Source organism: Sus scrofa, chromosome 8 (assembly GCF_000003025.6).
Source record: "Sus scrofa isolate TJ Tabasco breed Duroc chromosome 8, Sscrofa11.1, whole genome shotgun sequence".
Lineage (NCBI taxonomy): Eukaryota > Metazoa > Chordata > Mammalia > Artiodactyla > Suidae > Sus > Sus scrofa.
Genome location: NC_010450.4, coordinates 91,959,103 through 91,980,529, shown reverse-complemented (window position 1 = coordinate 91,980,529; position 21,427 = coordinate 91,959,103). Strand labels below are relative to the sequence as shown.

At 35.2% G+C, this 21,427-nt stretch overlaps 1 long non-coding RNA gene across 3 annotated transcripts in view; it reads right to left on the bottom strand.

Annotated features, from left to right (window-relative positions):
• The window catches only part of LOC110262158, a 272,271-nt gene extending 262,659 nt beyond the window's left edge, over window positions 1–9,612 (bottom strand). The window contains exon 1 of one of the 3 annotated variants that reach the window (XR_002346793.1): window positions 8,514–9,612. This is a non-coding gene — a long non-coding RNA (uncharacterized LOC110262158). The remainder of the gene's footprint in view (window positions 1–8,513) is intronic. The other 2 variants (XR_002346791.1, XR_002346792.1) reach the window with 2 other exon arrangements.

The window sequence follows — 21,427 nt, the reverse complement described above, 5'->3', positions numbered from 1 at the left end:
CCTTTGCTTTGTTTAAATTAGTTGAATCTGAGTCCTTTTTTTGGTTGAAGTTAATATTGAAACCAAAGAACACAAGTGCTATCAAATTAAAGCATATTCACAGCAATTAGAGTTTAACATCTTTCAATCAAAACTTTTACCAAGGATTAGTTTTTCAAATACATATGAAGGCAAAAAATTATCAGGCAAATCTCACTGAAAGTTTTTTATGTTTCACTGGAAGATAAATCAAAATTTGATGTCATGGATAGCAGTCGGTATGTTGGATAAATTTTGGTCATCAACACTGGAAATAAAAGACTGAAATAAGCACACAGGTTAAACTACAGTTCATCTATGGTTATTAAGAGCTATTTTACTACTAACTTTCCATTTACCTAGATTCATAGTTAGAAAAATAAAGTGATTATTGAAATTAAACAGACTAAATGTCAAAATGAAAGAAATATCAATATTACTATGATAGAAAAATGTTGGGGTATAATAAGAGTTCTTAGGAACAAAGAAAATATTCCTAATGGCCTAACACATTTCTAGGCACACAATGGGTTCTCAGTAAATACTATGATTGTGTGAATGAAAGTTAATAAAAAATAAAACTCTGTGGGGCTTTCTTCAGTTAAGATATGATCAAAAATATCTGAAATAAAAGATTAATTTGACTATCTAAAAATTAGGTCAAAATGAATTTATATTTAGAAGACAATAGCATTGACAAAATATTCATAGGCAATTTAAGAGAAAAAATATTTTTTAATGCATGATGACATAATCCTTTCCTCACTCAGACATTCAATTATAAGTAGGAAATGGATTTTATGTTATTAAAAAAAAACAATTGGCAGGCATATTGGAACATGTTCTGTATGTTTTCTGATGTCCTATAAGTGTCAGAATAAGGAAATGCAAATTAAACCAATAAAGTGCAATTTTAAATGCTTCTTAAAGTGAAAGTCTCAAATGATAATAATGAAAAGACAGCACTGTTTTGGAATGAATTTAAAAAATTTAAGAATCATCCTTTCTTATTCCCTTCCCTAGGCCTCCTTTTCTAAACAACAGAATAAGCACAATTCATTCTTCTAAAGTTTCTCTCCAACTTCTACCCTTCTTCACTGCTCACAGCTGCCGCTTTAGCTTAGTTTAACATCATAGCTACCTGAATTCCCACAGTTACGTTCTATTTCATCCTTGAGCTTCCAGTCTTATTCCCCTTGATACATTCTCATTTAGCCACAAAATAATTTTGATTCTGTCACTACTCTGTTTAAAACCATTGTAGTAGCATCTCTTTGCCCTTACTTAAAGTCAAACTGATTAATGTTTTCAAGACACTTCATTTACCTTTACGTTGTTGTTCAATGACTTATCCTACTTCATTTTCCCTTTTCTGCGTCCTTCAACCCCATCTCCCATTGTAAAGCTCCCAAATCCAAGTAAAAGCAGCTCAACCTTCCATTTCCCCATGTTTTCACTTACCTCTTGACCTTGGCCCAGATATTCTTTTTACAAAACATTCTTCTTTAAACTCCCTAACCTCTAAGCATCCTAGACATGGACTTGGTTATGACAGCAGTCACTTACACAATTTCAACTAATCCCTTAGAAACCTAGGGTTACCCTCTTACAACACTGCACTGCTGGCAGAAGGCTCTTATTTTTTCCTTGAAGGTTTACTCATTTTGGTATCTGCAATACAATTACATTTGACAAATTAAAAAAATCAATCCATCAAAATTCATTTATTGTGGAATATTTGGTATAAAATTATTAATCCTAAAATCCTTTCCAAAATATTTAATCCTGAGATTGGAAAATAAGGGTATATGAGAGCCTTTATAGTATTTACTGCTATTTATAAATAGCACATTAGAAAACTTCTACAAGCTTAAATATAGGATATCAGGTAAATGCATTAGGGTGGTAGTAGTCATTTGCTATTTAGATTTATGTTCCAAACTTGTTCTCCTAAAAACATGTCTCCCTTTTTATCATTATGGTTTATACAGAACAAATCCCACTCTTTCTCAAGGAGTGGACCTTGATTGTCTTAAACCAATCAGCATATTCCATTCTTCTTGAACAGTGACTGGTTCACAAATTAACCGAGAAGCCATCCAGAGCTAATGCAACACTGAAAGGTAATTGCTAGGCCTTCAAGAGAAGGAAAAGTCTTCCTGCTTTTCCACCGGAAAGTATTAAATGTTATTACAGTTTAAGGACATGAAGTCTCATACCAAGGCATCAATATTTAATTAAATTTTTTATGAGATAATTGTAGACTCATATGCAGTTATAAGAAATAATACAGTACAGGAGTTCTTGTCATGGTTAAGTGGTTAATGAACCCAACTAGTACCCATGAGGATGAGGGTTCAATCCCTAGCCTTGCTCAGTGGGTTAAAGATCCGGCATTGCCATGAGCTGTGGTATAGGTCACAGATGCAGTTCAGATCCCACATCTCTGTGGCTGTGGTAGCTCTGTAGCTCTGATTCAGCAGCTGTAGCTCTGATTCCACCCTTAGCCTGAGAACCTACATATGCTTTGGGTGTGGCCCTAAAAAGACAAAAAAAAAAAAGAAATAATAAAAACCCAAATGCCTTAGAGATAAAGTATCATAAGCTGGGTAGTGATAAACAACAGACATTTATTTCTCACAATTACAAAGTCCAAGTTTAGGGCATCAGCACAGTTGAGTTCTAGCAAGAACCCTCAACTGCTGACTTCTGGTTTAACCTCACATGGCAGAGAGAAGCAGCAAACTCTCTTGTGGCTCCTATAAAGGCACTAATCCCTTTCATGAAGGCTTCACCCTCATGATTTTATCTAATTCTAACTCCCCAGAGGCTCACCTAATACCATCACATTAAGGGCTAGGGTTTCACCACATGAATTTGGGAGAGGGGGCAGACATTCAGTCCATAACACTATGCACCTTTTATCTAATTTCCCTCAATGGCAATATCTTACAAAAAGACCGAATCACATTGCAACCAAGAAACCGACATTGACAGAATTAAATTATTGATTGACCCATTATAAGACTTTTTGATGTTGTCCCTTATAACTATACTCACTTAGTTCCTATCCTAGACCTCTGAGCCCACCTCTGACCCTGGTAACCATTAACTCACATGTTCTTTATTTCTATAATTCTGTCAATCTAAGAATGTTACATAAATGGATTAGGGTTTATCACTTTTCGAGATTGACTTCTCTACTTTGTATAATTTTGCTAAGATTCATTCAAGTTGTTGAATATATCAGCAGTGCATTCGTTTTTATGGTTGAGCAGTATTCCATGTTATAGATGTACCATAGTTGTGTAACACACACCTATTGAAGCACATATGAGAAGCTTGTACTTTTTGGCTCTTCAACATAAAGCTACTTTATACATTATATACAAGTTTCTGGGTGAACATAATTTTTCATTTCTCTAGCACTAATACCCAAAATTGCAATTGCTGGTTTGTATGGTAATTGCATGTTTAGTTTTACAAGAAACCACTAAATTTTCTTCAGAACGGTTGTACCATTGTATATTTCCATAAGCAATGTGTGAATAATTGAGTTTCTTTGCATCATGCCAAAATTGTGTTGTCATTATTTTATATTTTAACTTTTCTGAAAGGTATACAGTGTTATATCATTGTGATTTTAGTTTACATCTCCCTGTCAGCTAATGATCTTGAGTATCTTTTCATGTGGTTATTTGCCATCTATTTTTTTTCAGTTAAATGTCTATTGCCTATTTTCTATTTGGATTGTTCATTCCTTTTTCGTTTTCTTCCTTTCCTTTCTTTCTTTTTACTGTTTGAGAGTTTTACACATTCTAGATACTAGTCCTTTGTAGGATAAGTGTTTTGCAAATATTTACTCACAATGTGTGTTTTTTTTTTAATGACAATGGCTAATATTATTGAGGACTTAGGGTGGTCCAATGTGTTTTTATGCTTTTAATAGAGCAGACTTTTTAATTTTGATGAAGCATAACTTATCACAACTATTCCTTTTATGAATCATGCTTTAAATATCAACAACTCTTTAACGTCCCTTAGATTCCTAATTATTCTTCTAAATGTCTTCTAGTTTTATATTTAAGTTCATGATGCAGTTGGAGTTAATTTTTTTTTCATATTAGTATTCAGGCTTTTAGTCACAAGCCTCCTGTGAAAAGTTGGTGGATGAATGGGAGAAAGTGATGAGGCTGACACCACAAAAGGCAATAAATTCTTGCTTGTGTGTATGTATGAGGTAACAAGCTAATGATTTTCTTTATATTATCTTAAACAAGTTTCAGTTTTGTTTGCAAATCATAAAAGAATTCCAACATGCCAATATTTGTTTGCAGAATTTTATAATGACATTTGGAAGAAACATAATAAATTATTGCTGATGTAAAGAAATTTTGTTAAAGAAGATATATAAGTGTATATATAGAATGATTACAATTGTGTGTAAACAAAAAAAAAACCATATATATAGGAAATCAGTGAAATATTTGCATGTCATTGAAATTTAGGCGATGTTCCTTAATATATAATATTCTTTTATAAATATATACATTTCCTAAATGTCATTTTAGTAGCACAATCTTTCAAATGTTGAGAAAAATATACAGGAGATAACTGACATATTTCACTAGTTACAACTTTTAAATTGTCTTTTATAGTTTAATTTACCTGTTCAAATAATTTATTTCAAATAAAAACTGAAGAAAAGCATCAAATTTTGGTTAAGTATGCAGGCAAAACATGAACTTCAACTATATAAAACCACACACATTTATTTTTTTAGAACAAAAACATTATGTAATATGACGAAAACTTAAGAATATAAGGTAAGATCGAAGGAAGACTTTCTTATCTGTATAAATTATTACGAGAGTAATCAGGATCTTTACTGTTCACTAATTTACCATGAATCACACAACTTTCTCTTAGAAATGTGCTTCAAAACATTTCAGTTGATATTTTGTCTTAAATTCCAGAATGTTGAAACTTAAAGAAAATCCCAATTTTGATTTTACTTAACCTAAAGCAAGTGTAGATTTTAAAATTGTATTAAATTTTACTTCTCTCAAGTCCATTTAAAAGTGGTTTTAATGCTCCCTTTTACAGTTTTCTATTATTGTTTTACTTTAATGTACTTGCTAAAAATTTAATCTTTTCTCATCTCTGAAGCTAATGTCATCTCTGTTCTTTCTTCTTTTTATATTCTTGTTTGCAATTTTTAATTCTTTAAAGACACAATCTTACTTTACATAATTTTTTCTAGCCTGTAAGCAATTTTCAGCTCATACCCTGAAAATGCCAAGTGTATATCTTCTTGAGAGACTACCAATATTTTTGACCACATGACATTTAAAAGAAAATGTTTTAAATAAAAAAATCACATCTTTTTCTATGATACACTTTAACATAATATTAAATAAAAAGAGACATTTCATGAATGTCAGCTTTTCCCCACAAATATCCTGAAAAAGTCCAGGATACATTGGCATTATTTTTTATTATTAATAGGTTACATAATGTAACAATTTAAAATCTGACCCATTTTTTATTTTCCCATTGGATATAATATAGTTTTACTAGTTTTACCCTAACATTATTTAGAACAACCATCTATGGAATGCATCTGCAAAAAAGTTTACAATAGAAAAATATCCACATTTAATTTAACATGCATAATTTTCTCCCGCTTTTTATTTAGCACAATAGATTTGATTTAAAGGAGAATGAAATAATTTGTCTTCTAAGTGAATCACGCTCATATTCTGAGGGCCCTGAGGTTTTTGTTGGTTTGTTTGTTTTTTAAGATGGTTAAGTTTCTTCTGAAATGTTCAAGAAGGAACGCTATCTGCAACATTTTTCCCAGAGAGATACATGTGACATTATACTTTTATTGGGAGCAACTTTAAAAGTTAAAAAATTATTAAACCAAAATTAAAAGCAAAAATTCATGGTAACATTCTATTCAGACTTTAAAATGTTACATAGCAATTCTCTGGTGTAGGATCCATTAGGTGACATGGTATGGGGATAAAAGATGGAGCATTTAAGGTTATAATCCTCATTGTTCCCATCATGGCACAGCAGAAACAAATCCGATTAGGAGCTACGAGGTTGTAGGTTTGACTCCTGGCCTTGCTCAGTGGGTTAATGAGCTGTGATGTAGGTCACAGATGCTGATTGGATCTGGCATTGCTGTGGCTGTCAAGTAGGCCACAAGTAGGCCAGACTACAGCTCTGATTGGACCCCATAGCCTGGGAACCTCTATATGCTGCAGTATGGCCCTAAAAAAGGCAAAAGACAAAATAAATAAATAAATAAATATATAGATAAATGAATAAATTGTAATCCTTATCTTAGAAATAAAGCATGCAATTTTAGAGGATTTTAACAACTAAAAAATCTTATGCATCATATTTTATAACTTACTATATTACTAAGAGATCCTCAATAGTTAGCTAATAACTTCAACTAATATTTAATTATCCTAGAATGTCTAATAGAGATTCAAAATAATCAGAACTTTATAGGGAAAAAAATAATTAAAGTGATTTTCCTAAGACTACATTGTCTAACTTGTGTGTCAAGACACAATGCTAGGTCACAGGCAGAGAACCAGCAAGGGAATGGAATCCTGGAGTCATCCTGCTGTCTAGGACTTACTTTTTGTTGCTATATGAAACAGTAATCTAGAGATTTTGGACTCAAGATACCTGTTTGGTAGGAAGAGGCAGTCAGGGCATTTGGGAAACTGGCTATTAACCAAGGGAAACACGGTAGATTTAATATCTTAATAAATGGTGTGCCTTTATAAAGAACATTCTGAATCTGTATCAGCCTGGTTCAGATTACCTCTCTGAGCCATAGTAATGCTATTTTCCATGTCTCTCTTAATGTGACAAGCTGTAAAATACTTTCCTTAGTCAAAGTAGAGGTATGACTCCCCTCCCCCCCCTTTTAGGGCCACACCTGCAACAAATGGACGTTCCCTGGCTAGGGCTTAAATTGGAGCTTCAGCTGTTGGGCCTACATGCAGCAGATCCTTTACCCACTGAACAAGGCCAGGGATCAAACCCACATCCCCACAAACACAATGTCAGGTTCTTAACCCGCTGAGCCACAATGGGAACTCCCATTTCCACTTGATCATTATTTTTTAAGTAAATTTAATAGTATGCTTTATTATATTTATCTATAGTCGTGGTATCTGTTTTGTTGTTGTACATTAACTGGAAAACTGAGTTGAGGTCAGGTTCCTCTGCTCCGTGCTCTTTCTCAGTTCTTGCCTACACACAAGAAGACAAGACTGTGCTTCTAGGCCTGCACACATTTGGAGGTGCAGGCCTAGAAGCACAGTCATGGCAGCAGGATAGAGCCAGCAGGCTTAGACGTCCAAGGATGGAGGCAGGCTCTCTGGAGGTTGTTACGGTGGGGAGGTGCTACAGCAGAGCAGGGATAGACCCAGTGGTCTTGCCCAGCAGAGAGGGAGGCAGGTGGTCTCTCTAGGCAGCGGCAATCAGCACAGAAGAGGAGCAGTTTTGGGTCAAGGGAATTTCCCCTTGAACTGACACCTCAGTGTAACAGCTCTGCCCTGGCCTCTTTTAATGAACTGTTCTTGTCTGTGGCCCAGAGTGAAAAATGCTCCTGCCTATTGCCTCGGAGGTCGCAATCAAAAGTCAGGTAGCAGTACAGCAAGCTTTATTTAAACCCTCAGAGAGAGTGTACCACCCTAGGTAGGGACTAGCACTGACTGCAGCTGGGTCTCTTCTTTTATTCCTATATCGCAGACCTTTTTGAGGACCCCTATTCTCTTGCCCCATGCCCACTAATTTCCTGGCTCAACACCCGCTGCACCATGTGTGCCTAAGGGGGTGCATTTGGATCCTCTGACTGGTTTCAGCCAAGGATGCCTTATTTGCATGGGAAAAAGTTTATGAGGAGATGCTCCAAAAAGCATTCCTCTGGTTTCTGCATGTGTCTTTATTGTTTGATCTCAGGCCTCTCGTTTTTGAGAACCATAAATGGTCTGTTTTGAATCACCTGGGTCAGAGTCCCTATCCTATCCTAGAATTTAGAATTCAGATTCTAAATTTGGCTTCCATAATGTCACTGTGTGAATATGGAATATAATTTGAATTTCTTTTATAGCCACAATTTGCCTCATCATTAAAAGGTAAGATTGAGAGAGATCCATCCATTCTTCCAATTAACAATTACTTGTGAAGTCAAAATACCCTTTCTGTGAAATCAGAAACTTGACGCATTAGGAAAACATGGCTAAAGGTAAAAGAAGTATTTGAAGAAAGTTATTAAAATCTTAAATAGTGTCTACAAGAGAGGTGAATTATATTTGAGGGACAAACTTAAGGAAACCCGGTACTAGAATTGAGCATATCTCAGGTTTGAATTCAAATCCTAACACATACCCCCTCCCAGAGTAAAATTTCATCTAATATTCAATTTACTTGGAAATAAATTGGATAAAAATATCACACACCTGTCGTTGTCTTCGCCAACAGTCTGATCCAACTGATTGGCTTTGCTGGTTGCAAGCAAAAGAGCAGGCATCCTCGCCGGCAGCAAGGCGGCCGGTCCAGGACTCTCTTTCCCTGTGGCCTGAAAACTGTTAGCCTGGACAGGCCAAGCCAGGCCAGCGACAAGTGGCTGCCACACTGACCACCGAGGTTGTGAGAGCTCCTGAGGGTGTGTGACTGCAGGCGGCTCCAGGCTGCTGTGGTGATTAGCTGGCCGCCCACGCTCGTGCTCCCAGGATGCAGTGCTCAGCGCAGGCGCACCACGGAAGAAAGGACTGTTGAGGTGAGGCTGCTTGATGTTGTTACCTTAAAACGGTTTCACTTCTCAGAGGATGTTGAGGCGGAAGGCACAGAGTGGGAGAAGGATTGATTTATTACTTGCACTAATAAGTAAGGAGAACACCGGGGATATTTCCAAAGCAGTGTCTCCTTAATGGCAAAACTGGGAAAGTTTTAAGCTAAGGGTGCATTGTATTCACCAAGGAGCTTGAGCTGAGGAGAATTCAGCATAAAATTGTGGTAAAGATGGATTGAGTCTAAACTGTAATTGATTGAAGTCACGTGTGCCAGAAAAGTCTCACCATTATTTCTTAGATTCTGATTGTTCTGGTGGTTAAGTGCTTGAGATAGGGTAAGTTCTGCAAAACAGCTAAAGATAGTATTTCGAGCTAATCATTACCATTTGAAGAGAGCTGGGGTCTTTAAAGCTGACTTAATGTCTTTGCTATTGTTACTTTTCCAGCCTGATAAATTTGTTTTTTTCTCTTAAGATTATTATTACTGTGATCTGTTCAAGCGCAAGCTTTGTGGCCAGACTTAGCTCACAAAATGGCTTAGGCCCAAAATGGCTTTTCCTATGTCCAAAAGCTATATGCTTCTTTTCCTCCAGGGACCTATTACTCTGTCTGGGTCCCACAGAAGTGATGGCTCAGCAAAGTTCTGATGGCCCCACCTTCCATGGTTGATAATGAACAATGCCAGCATGCAGAGCACTTGGTTTTTCATTTATTTCACTTAGGAAATCAGAATCCCCTTTTGAAGTTTGCAAGCGTATTTTGGTTCTTTATGCTTTAAAAGTAATAGTTGAAGGCAGGTGAGGAAACTTTATGAAAATTGTGATTGGTAAATAGCTGCCACCTGCCTATGGTGTCATGTGAGAGGAACTAACCTCTGTGGTAGTAGAGACAGTAGATTTAAAACATGAAAATAAAATTTAAAAAAAAAAAAGAATGGAATGAAGTGGACTGTGTCCTCTTTCAAACTGTCAAATCCATAATGGAAGCTGTAGTTTGCTAAAATCAGATTCTCTTGGAAAAAGATAGCATCAAGCCACTGTGAACATCCTTTCTAACCAAAGTTTTACAAAGGTCAAATCTCCAAAAGTATGTTGGAGAACAGATTCCATTAACAGTACCAGTCATGTAAAAGGAGTATCTTTAGATAAAGCAATTGACCTCAAAAACATTTTTTAGGAAGACAGCCAGTTGATAATGTTGACAAAAACTAATCAGTTGATCTAAGAGAGAAATAGACAATTTATTCAAGCCAAACTGAGGATTATAACCCCAGGAATAGATCTCAGGAAGCTCCAAAACTGTTCCACCTATTAGAAGTCAAAGCACAGTTTATAAGTATTTTGAGGCAGAGGGCTATACATTAAATGATGTATCATTGACAGTTTACACAATCTGGCAAGTAGTGGGTGATGGATAATCCTGGCCAATTATAAGATTAAGAAGGAATGTTCTCTTTCAAGGAGCTGTCTTGGTGCTGGGAGAATGTTGCTCTTATAGTTGAGCAGGTATTTTCTGTGGATGGGGAGGTTTGGTCAATGCATAATGCTGGTGTGTGATGCAGAGTAGAGGGTAGAAAGGTGGCCATCTATGGCTTTTTTTTGAATTTTATTTCAAAATAAGTAGTGACAACCTCGGTGTGCCATCTATGGCTTTTTCTATTCTAATTGCACTATTGATTGAATTCTCAAATTCAAGTAAAACTAGCAACATTTGACTGAGTATAGAATTCCATGTCGACTGCAGAAGAATTTTATTAGGAAGAAGACCGCCTTCAATTCTTCATGTTAACTGCTGAAGTTCTGCAGTTCACCTGAAGGGAAAGTCTCAGAGTTCAGATATCTTCAGTATGTCATCATTTCCTTGCACTTATTAATCAAGACTTGATCCTGAACTTTCTTCCTCTTAGCCCATGGAGCAAAAATAATATCTATGCACATTCCCTGGAGAGTTGCCATGTTGAAATCTTCCTTTCACTTTGTTGCTTAAGAAAAGAGCTAAATATAAGCTTGGTAAATGAAAATATCTCAACTATGTGGTGGACCTAGAAACATTAGGTGTCTCACTGTCCCTCAATTCCAAACAGCCTTCTTAAATGGTCTTTAAATGAAGTCTACAAGTAGAGGCTGATTTAATCTTTAATTGTGAATAGTTACATAAAAAATTAAAGTAGCTAAAGCAGACTATATAAACTCTTAAAAGAAGATATAATAGCTTAGAGTTATCACTTGACATATTTTATTACTCCTTTCCATTCCCAATAGGTAATTACTCCATTGTGATGTTAAAATTCAGTCTTATAAATGCTGTTTATAAGACTATAAAGACTCTTTTTCTCTCTTCTTTATCTTGGCAGCCAGTTCTGTCTCTCACTATGAAAAAGAGACAGACATCAGCAATATGTGGTGAAACAAGATTTAAAAAATAGAATACTCTCTAAAATTAAGTGAGTTTTAGTGTTAATTACTCATAATTACTCAAACTTTTCATTAAAATTCATCCAATGAATTGAAGAATAGTTGGCTTGAATATACAGTGTTTGAAAGTCTTCTAAAAAATATATACTTATATGTTTGTTTATGTATTTTTTCCAGTGGATTAGATAGGCTGTACCTAAATTTTACCAATATAATTTGGCTAAAAAGTGCTAAAACGATTTCTCATTATAAATTCATACACAAATTGTCAGAAGATTCTATCATCCCTCTTTGCTGCCCTTCTCCACTGGGTTACACGTAATTGACAAAATCAGTCTGCTGAGTCATTGTGCAGATATTATTGAGAGTCTTCAAATTGGAGGGAGGTGATCTCTGAGACATGAGCAAAACAGCACAGAGATCTTAAGCTCCAACAATTACCAGCTATGTGGATTTCATTAAGATAAACTCTCTGAACCTCACTTTTCACATTTTAAAAATAGAAACTAAATTTACTGCACAAAGATGATATATAGATTGCGCTGGATGATGTCAATGCCCCATACAAGAACCTCGTACCTAGTAGATGCTGGATATTTCCTTCTGTTCTATTGATGATACAAGTGATTAAGTTAAAAGGGAGGAGATTTGGGGGCTTTTAAGGCTGGATATTATTGCTATTGTGGTTGATGATTATATTCTGGATGGTAATTGGAGATACTAAACAGGAGTAGTATCCGAAATTTCATATGTGTGACATGGGTGGGGTTTAGCTAAGCTCTTGTGTACCTTTATGGACTTATGCTTGGTATCCACTTAACTAGCCAAGGATGTGAGACTGATTTAAAGAGAAATGCTAATTAATGCTTTAAAATTGAGAAATGGCTTAGATGCACATAGATTTCCAAATTAATATGAATTTACTAGTTGAGTTAGCTACCACTAAGCATCTGTGACCTGTTATTTATGAAACAGCATTTTGTGTTCTGGAGAACTATGAAAAGTGTAATATATATTTGTGATTATTTGTTTAATAGGAGATGAAAAGAATTATGACTTTGCCCAAAAGTTACATAGTATTGAGTGTATTATGACCCTTTGTATTCATTAATATTCATTAATTAAAGTTAGACAATTCCATTTCCAGATCAGTCTTCTCTTAGTTAATATCCTTGACCCCATGATGAGATTTGAAAGTCATTCTTCTCTTTTTGTTTGCACTTTTTTTTAGCTTCTCAATGAATTTTATTACATTTACAGTTGTACTACAATCATCCCAACCAAATTTTATAGCAAGCCATTCTTCTTTTAAGAAAACCTGAAATACATGATTCTGGTTATCTTTTGTGTATCTATAGCTTGTTCCTTTCTATTGCTGAGTAGCATTTCATTATGGTAGTACCACTATTTATTTATCCATTCCTCTGGTGAGAATCATTTTAATTGTTTTCAGTTGTTGATGATTTAACTAGAACTGTTATATACATGCAGATATCTGTGTGAATATAAATTTTATTTACCTTTTTTAAAAATCTAGGAGTGAGTTAGCTGAAATGCATAGTAAGTGTATGTTTAACTTTATAAGAAATTACTAGTTTTTTCACAATGGCTATATCATTTTTTATATTGGCTAGTTATATATGAGATTTCCAGTTCTGAATTCTTTTCTAGCACTTAGCACTTGATACTGTCAATTTTTCACCCTCATTCTAAATAGGTGTTAAGTGGTATTTTAGCATAATTGTTATTTTGTGGTCTGTGTTCTTGGATCAGAAGAATTTCCAGATTAGTAGTATGGTGAAAAGAAAAAAGAGTTTATTGATAATAGAAATGCTGCTGGCACAGAGGGACAACTTCCTGATAATCAGGGAGAGCTGCCTACACCAAGCCATGGTCATGTCTGTTTTTATAACCCAGGGAGAGGAGAGGTCTCAAGATATACCTGATGACCTGCTGATTGGTTGGGGAAAGAGGGGGTCTTAGGATACACTTACTGGTTGTTTGGGGAATAATAAGGCCCCCATGGGGTGGGGGGTGATGAGGAGCGGACCGCATATCTTTCCTAGCAGGGGTTAGGAAGGAGTAGGCCAGGTTGCTCAAGGTGGGGGAAGGGGCATTAAAATGAGGTGGGTGGAGTGATGATAAGGGTCTGGTAATTCTTGTCTTGGCCAGAGGTTCTGAGTTCAATCAGCTTGATGGGGCCTTGAAGCCCAACAGTTACTTCTTTCCCTAACTACTAATGATATTAAACATCTTTTTATGTACTTATTTGCCATCTGTGTATCTTCTCTCATGAAGTGTTTGGTCAAATCTAACAATTATTTTATTGGGTTATTTTGCTTTCTTATTGAGTTTTGATTGTGCTTTGTATATTCCAGATACAAATATTTGTAATACATGTGACTTGCAAATATTTGTTCCTAATATGTATTTTAATATTTTAATTTGCTCAGATTCTTTCCCCGAGCAATTTATCATTTTTTATTTTATATATGAAATTCTTCAGCCATTGTATCTAAAGAACATTTTGTATGACCCAGTATCACAAAGATACCTTTGATGTTTTTTTCTGCTAAAATTTTTATAATTCTGTATTCTACATTTAGGTCTGCAATCTTATTTGAATTAATTTCGTATAAAGTTTGAGGTATAAGTTTTATATATTAGTTGAGTTTCTTTTTTCTATTTTTTTTTTTGCATATGAAAATGATGTTCCAGGACTGTTTAAAATACCATCCTTTTTACATTAAATTTCTGTTACTTCTTTGTTAAAAAAAAAAATTTGATGTTTGTGTGGATCGAAAGAGAGAAAGAAAAGAAGAAAGGAAAGAAGGGAAGAAGGAAGAGAGAAAGAGAGAAAAAAAAGACCAGTTGTTTACTCAGAAAATAGATGATTAAGTATCTACATTAAGATTTTCTGAAAATGATTCTAGTGCACATTATTTTATACTCTTAAACAGGTATACAAAACAATGAAAACAAAGTAAGATTACAGATTTGTACAAGTAATTTGACACAATCTGTCTTGTACATGTATATAACAAAGTAAATTGGGCAATTGTGTTATCTTTTGTGTACTATCTCTATCTTAAATAAAAGATAAATTGCACTTTCAGGTTTATAAAAATGTCCTAGGTTTCAATTTTACTGAAAGATAAAAATTAGTGCATTACTTTAAAAATATTACACTTTACAAAAATCTCTTTTGCAAAATGTGAAATGGCAAGTGTGTCACATACTTTACACATCATTTCAAGCTTTCCTGGCATCATTTGGCTCCTAATCATTGGGTCCTTAGCTGAAAAGAAAGGTAAATAAGACTGAAATCTCGTTCCTAGACTAAGTCTTGTCAGAAAGACAGAAAAGTAAACAGAATTAGTACAATTCTACAAACAACAATTAAGTGCTTATCACACTTAAGGCCTCTAAGAGACATCAGTGAACAGAAGAAGACAAAAATATATAAATAACTGCTTTTGTGGGGCTTACATTAGAATAATGTAAATAGGCAATTAAACATTAACATAATAAAAGAAGATAATTATATTGTGAGAAGTGAATAAGGACAGTAAGAAAAAGTAGGACAGAGTAAATCTGTCCAGATTTTAATGTTGGCAATTTAATCTATGTTTGTAAGATTTATTTAATAAGAGTGGTTTTAGCAAAGACTTGAAGAACATGATGTAGTTAGTTATATAAATATTTCAGGAGAGAGTATTCCCTGACAAGGAAAAAGCAGTGCAAGTTCCCTAAGGCATGAGCCTACCTGGTAAATATACTGAAAACTAAAGCACAATGAACAAGAGAAAGGGAAAAAAAAAAAAAATGATGAGATTATATAAAAACTTGAGGGCAACTCTAAGACCATTGGCATTTGCTTGGTTAAAATGGGAGCCATCATGGAGTTTTGAGTAGAGATTTGGCTTTGTGACTTCTGTTTTAAAATGGCTGCAGTATTGAAAACACATTTAATAGCAGCACAAGTGGAAGCAGAGGACAGTTTGGGCTGGCAAAGTCAGGAATGCCTTCTGATGGAAGTCACCCTTGAATTTTCATGAAATCTGGATTGAATTTTCATCCCTATTGGATAGAAAATGATTTCCTGATGGATGAGTTCAAAAACATAAAGGGGGTCATTAAGCCTTTAGTGGACTTACAGAAAGTAGGAGTTTGAGTTACTTCCACTCTAAGAATAATAGAAGAGGTTGGTACTAGGAGTCTGTAATTTGGTCTCTTCAAAGGAGTCCAGAACCATAGATAAGAACTTTGTATGAGTTTTGTGAACTTTATTTCCTGTTTACTTTCTTCTCTCTACTATTATTTGGAACCCTAGGATCAGCTAACTCCATCATGTTTCTTCTCCTTAGGCAATAAACAAAACTACAATGTCTCATCCATGCTTCCTTTCACAGCTGAAATTACTCTACTTACGTCCTTCACCCAAAGGTTACCCCATTAGGTCTTTTTAAATTTCACTGCTATTACAAATAAGTTAATAAATAAAGCATGAAAATATCTCTCTGTTCTTTTCTAATTGAATTCTAGAAATCTCCTAAAGGTGTTACTTAAATTAAAGACCTTCTTTGGTAGAGAGTATTCATTTATCCACACCATTACAGTAAATAGTATGTTAAGGCAAGAAAGAAGTCAGAATTATTTTGCTACTTAATCCCACTTCCAAACATTTCTCTACTCTTAGGTAAAAGACTATCATGCTTTTGAAGCTCATCTCCTTATTTTATCTATACCCACTAGTATATACCCTTCTAATCATTTTTCCATAATAATTGCAGTCATAGACATGTATAGTCATAGACATCTATCTTATAGTTTCCTTCTCTTTCCTGAATTCCATTGCCATAATTTCCATGATCATCAACAATGTTAATCACCAAGTATTTCGTCTCTCCTCCTTCTGGGCACATGTTAAGATCATATGTGAGTTCCCTTGTTTTGACCGGAGTTGTGATCAGGAGTGATCTGTGTCACTTCCTAGTCAGAGAATTTAATTGCTAGTTTGAAATCCTCCAAGTAGTCTTTTCCCGTTGGCATGATGATAAGTAATATTTGAAATGGTGGCTACTGCTTCGTGCCTAGTTTCTTAAGTGGGTATGATAAATAGATCACATAGGCATACTTGGCATGGACTAGTTGTATCAGTGTAACATTGACCTTTGTTTTTTTCAGCCGCTGAAATATGGCTGTGTTGATGATGCAGCATGTTAGCCTACTTGCTGTTGAGTAATTGGAAAATTATGTAAGGTAGAAAAGAAGACAGTTGAATTAACATATGTAGTATTGGCTTATGAACTGGCTGTAGGTGGTGAAAAACTGTTACAGAAGGATGGCAATCCACATGATCCCATGAAAGAATAGCTGGTTTCTTACCTGTTATAATTACATGACAGGAAATGTATTTTATGAACCTGTAGATCTAAAAAAGAGGTTGAGTAACAAAATACTAGTGGTATATGTTGGCTATAATTGCCAAGCTACTCCAAAGACATGATCTCAGAAAATATATGCTTGGTAACAAGCAGGAGGAAAGAATAGAAAGAATACAGAAATTCAGAGACTTTTAGGTTTGAAAGAAACAGCTGTTTCTCATCACCAACTTGTGAAAGACAAAACTAAGATGGCCTTTAAGTGATCAAGGCTAATTAGAATACATCCTTGCTACAAATGAACATCATGGCTGCTACATGTGTTGTTAAAGCATCTGAAATGACTAAGGGGCCATCCTGCAAATCATTGCCCCTGGACAAAATAGCCCAGTGCACAAAAAGCAGAAGCATAATTTCTTGGATAATATAGACTAGTTTAAGCCAAGGGAGAGAAGAGAGAGAAAGGCATATTGAACAAATGACTGTGAGTGTGACTACCTGAACCTCAAAATTTGTGACTCAAGTAAGAACACTAAAGGTTTTGAGAAAGTTGTACCATCAAATAAACCAGGAGTTCCTGTTGTGGCACAGCATAAACGAATCTGAATAAGAACCATGAGGGTGCAGGTTCGATCCCTGGCCTTGCTCAATGGGTTAAGGATCCAACGTTGCCATGAGCTGTGGTGTAGGTCACAGACGCGGCTCAGATCTAGCATTGCTGTGGCTCTGGCCTACACCAGCAGCAAAGCTCCGATTAGATCCCTAGCCTGGGAACCTCCATATGCCACGGGAGGGGCCCTAGAAAAGACAAAAAGACAAAAAAAAAAAAAAAAAAAAAGACAAAGAAACCATAGGCCTGAATGGGTGTTCTTTGGTATAGCCACCAGCCACTTAGGGCTATTGAGTATGTAAAATATGGTTAGTATAACTGAAGAAATGAATTTTTAATTTCTTTAAAATAAAATTTTAATTCATTTTTAATTTAAATTAATTTTTATTTTTGATTTTAAATTTAAATTCTGATACATGTTAAATATCGTTTGTTAAACATAACTTTATTGTTTCAAAGGGTTGCATTTTCTTTTATAAGCCATTCAAACTTTAGCATCGGGATTGAGATGTGCTATAAGTATGAAATTATACACTAGACTTTTAAGACAGTATAAAAAAAGAAGAAAATAAAATATCTCTAAGTATGAGATAACTAAAATATCTCAATAATTATTATGACAAAATATAAAATATAATTTATATATTGGGATAGAATAAATAGGTATTAAAATTAATTTCACCTGCTTTTAATTTGTTAAAAATATGTAATATTATGAAACTGCATTAGAACCTGCATTATATTTTATTAGATAATACTGGCCTGGACAAAAATCAATTTTGACTATTTGAGATAGCTTCTCAACATTCAGGAAGGCATATTATCTAATTTCCACTTCTTATATGGGCACATAGGAGACCAGACAAAAGAATCTCCAGAGGGCAGAGTCAAGGTCCATGAAAAGCAGTGGACCATGATGTTCTTCTCAAGGCGGAGCATTAATAATTTCCACCCCATGAGAATAATAAGGAACATTTGTTGCTGTGTGTCTCCCATTATCTTCCTTTCTGAATGTGTACTGTGGATACCATCTCCTTGTTTTAGCTTTGTGTATCTGTTAAGTGCATCAGGATAACTGGTATTTTGATGCACAGGTATGTAGCTTAAAACAAGGCAAATTCTGATTTAAGTTAGCGACTTCTGAACACCACTACATGAAAATAGAAACAGTCATACATTATAAAGAGATCAGAGGCATTGAGCTTAATGCCCTAAGACAGAACTGACTCTCTCACTTGGAAAGTATTTATGTGCTGACTGCAGAGAGGAGAGTAAGAGAAAATTTGGTATACTCTAGTAGACATTAAAGCTGCTCACCAAATATATCCAGCTTTCTTCCTTCTTCGTAGGATTGTACTTTTGATTCTCTTTCTGTGGGTGGGGCATTTGAGAACCTATGACTTATACATTTGTGTCATTTCTGAACTGGAAACTGAACTCTCTGAACCTGGAATTTTTGAACTGGAATTTCTGAACTCTCTTGCCCACTAATCAAAATTTTTGTTGAGGGCTGCTGCTCCATTAGCCTGAGTACCTGATTGGTTATATGAACAGAGTCTCCTTGCTAAACTGTAACAAGCAGAACAAAAACAGGAAATATACCTTTATTATTTTAAGTCATGCAGCTATCAACTATATCAGTTAGTATCCAAGCCTGTCCTAATAGGCATTCTTGACAAAGTAATTGTCCAATTATATAACTCAATGTCGAATTATAGAATCCATTCAGCACACTTGCCTTCATCCAGAAAACCATTATCATGGCCTTACACTGCTCTTTCTATAAACTTCATTTGTTTACCTATGAAATCAAACTTCATTTTTTTTTTTTTGGCTTTTTTAGGGCCTCACCCACAGCATATGAAAGTTCCCAGGCTAGGAGTCTAATCGGAGCTACAGCTGCCAGTCTACACACCACAGCCACAGCAAGGCCAGATCTGAGCCATATCTCCAACCTATACCACAGCTTACGGCAACACTGGATCCTTAACCCACTGAGTGAGGCGAGGGATTGAACCTGCATCCACATGGATACTAGTCAGATTCATTTCATCTGAGCCACAACGGGAATTCTGGCAGGTTCTATTTTTAATAGTACCTTTTTCAATTGTATGATTCAGATTTACATCCTTCTTTTTCCTCATTTGTACAGCATTTATTTTTTTACTGCTTGTCTGTGGAATTTCGTGTGTACTGTTGCCTCTGCTAGGAATATTGCCCACATACTTTTCACCCATCTCTTTTTCACTGTTAAACTAAACCCCCAGTTTGAAAGTCTATTCCTCTGAAAAACCTTCCTCAAATCCCTAAATCAGTTTACAGTTCCCTTTTACATACTACTTCATGACCACATGCTTTTGCTCTTGCATATACTCCTTCATTACGAAATGCTTCTCTTGTCAAAGCATCATAGCTCTAAAGTGTAATTATGTCTTACTTGACAGGTCAAATGGTCATTTATTTTGGGGGAGAGGGGAGGACCTCACTAAACAAGAATGCTGACAATAGTGCATTTTGCAAAGATTGAGTTATTCAGTATCTCAAGTGCCATATAAGGGATGTAGCAGAAACGTGCAGAGTGGTTTGACATTACCAGCCTGGCCACTCCTATGTGCCCCAATAAGACGTGTTCAAGATAAGCCCCATTTCCTATGGATCTGTTCCTAATCTCCTGGGGAGAATACAATTGCTTCTAATAACAATTTACACAGGCGTGAAGTACAAATCTATATCAAGGGGCAAAAGCTCCTAAAGGCAATCACATTTGAAAGATGTTACCTATTACCAGGCACACAATAAAGAAATCTTTTTATATTACTATGCAAGCAGTTAGAACCCTATTGAACATTCCTGAATAAGAGCTTGATTTTAACTTTGGCCAGAGAAGACCATGGAAATGTTTGATTCAAACAAGAGATTCCTTTACTCCAGAGGTAAATTCAAGCAATACAAAGGGTTGCAGTGCTTTTTCACCAATTTTGTCTGTCTTTTTAAAAGAATCATCCTCAACCAAACTTCCAAATGTTGACAAACTTTAAATCTTGGTCCTAGGCCCTCTTCTACCTGCACTGTTTTCTTATGTAACCCACTTCAAGACCATATGTTTTAATAGATATTCAGGGTTTTATGTTTAAAAAAAAGTACCTGACATCTCCATTTATATCTCTAAGAAGTATGAGAGTATAAATGTGTTCAAATCAAAACTGAGAATTTAGATCCCCAACTTCCTTCTTTCTATCATTTACGTAAAAATAAGTCAGAATCTTTGAGTAGAAATAGACCCTAGAATTTGGATTTGAGGATTTTATTTGGGGGGGCTGGGTTTCATAGGAAATATTATATAAAATTAAGAAGATAAAATTTTATGTAAATTATAGTATTTGTTTTCAATGAGAAGATAATCACAACAAATTATAAATTTTAGAAAGTTAATGAATACTATAAACACCATCCCAAAAAGTAGAAGTAGATGTCATCACGGCAAGATGCCTCAGATATAGATGTATTCAAATATTTTTGGATGTGAAAAATAGAGGACTTTGGACTCAGACGTAAACAATTTTTATAGTACTGAGAGATTGAATAGGACAATAGACCAACTACACACACACACACACACACACACACACGTATACATTTAAAACTCTAACCAGGTTAATCTGCAGTAACCAGGTTGGGAAGGCCATTTACTATCTACAGTTACCAGGCAAGGAAGTCAGACTATTCTCCCTAGCAACTAGTCCAGGAAGTTAAACAATAACTCCTATATTATTTGGCCCCAACCAACTGGGTTCTGATACATAACTGGAAGTTCCTAATTTTTGCTCCCTTTTCCAACTTAGGACCAAATAGAAAAAGCCAACTATGTACCCTTCAACCAACCACATAGGATGCCCTGCTTCTATTTAGCCTGCCTGTGGGTTTCTCTATGTCAGTAGCCTCCAATCAGGGCATGCCTAAAGTCTTTCCACTGTAAAGCTTTCCCATTAGCTTTAAGTCTCTGCCAAAGTCAAGAGTGGTGGCTGATGCTCCCACATAGCAATATCTGAATAAATAGCACATACTTGTTACTTGAGTGGTCTTTATTTCTATAGTTCTGGTACCAGTTTGTTCCCCCCAAAAATTTCACACACTTGTAATTTAAAAAAAAGTATGTTGATTTTCAGCTTCATT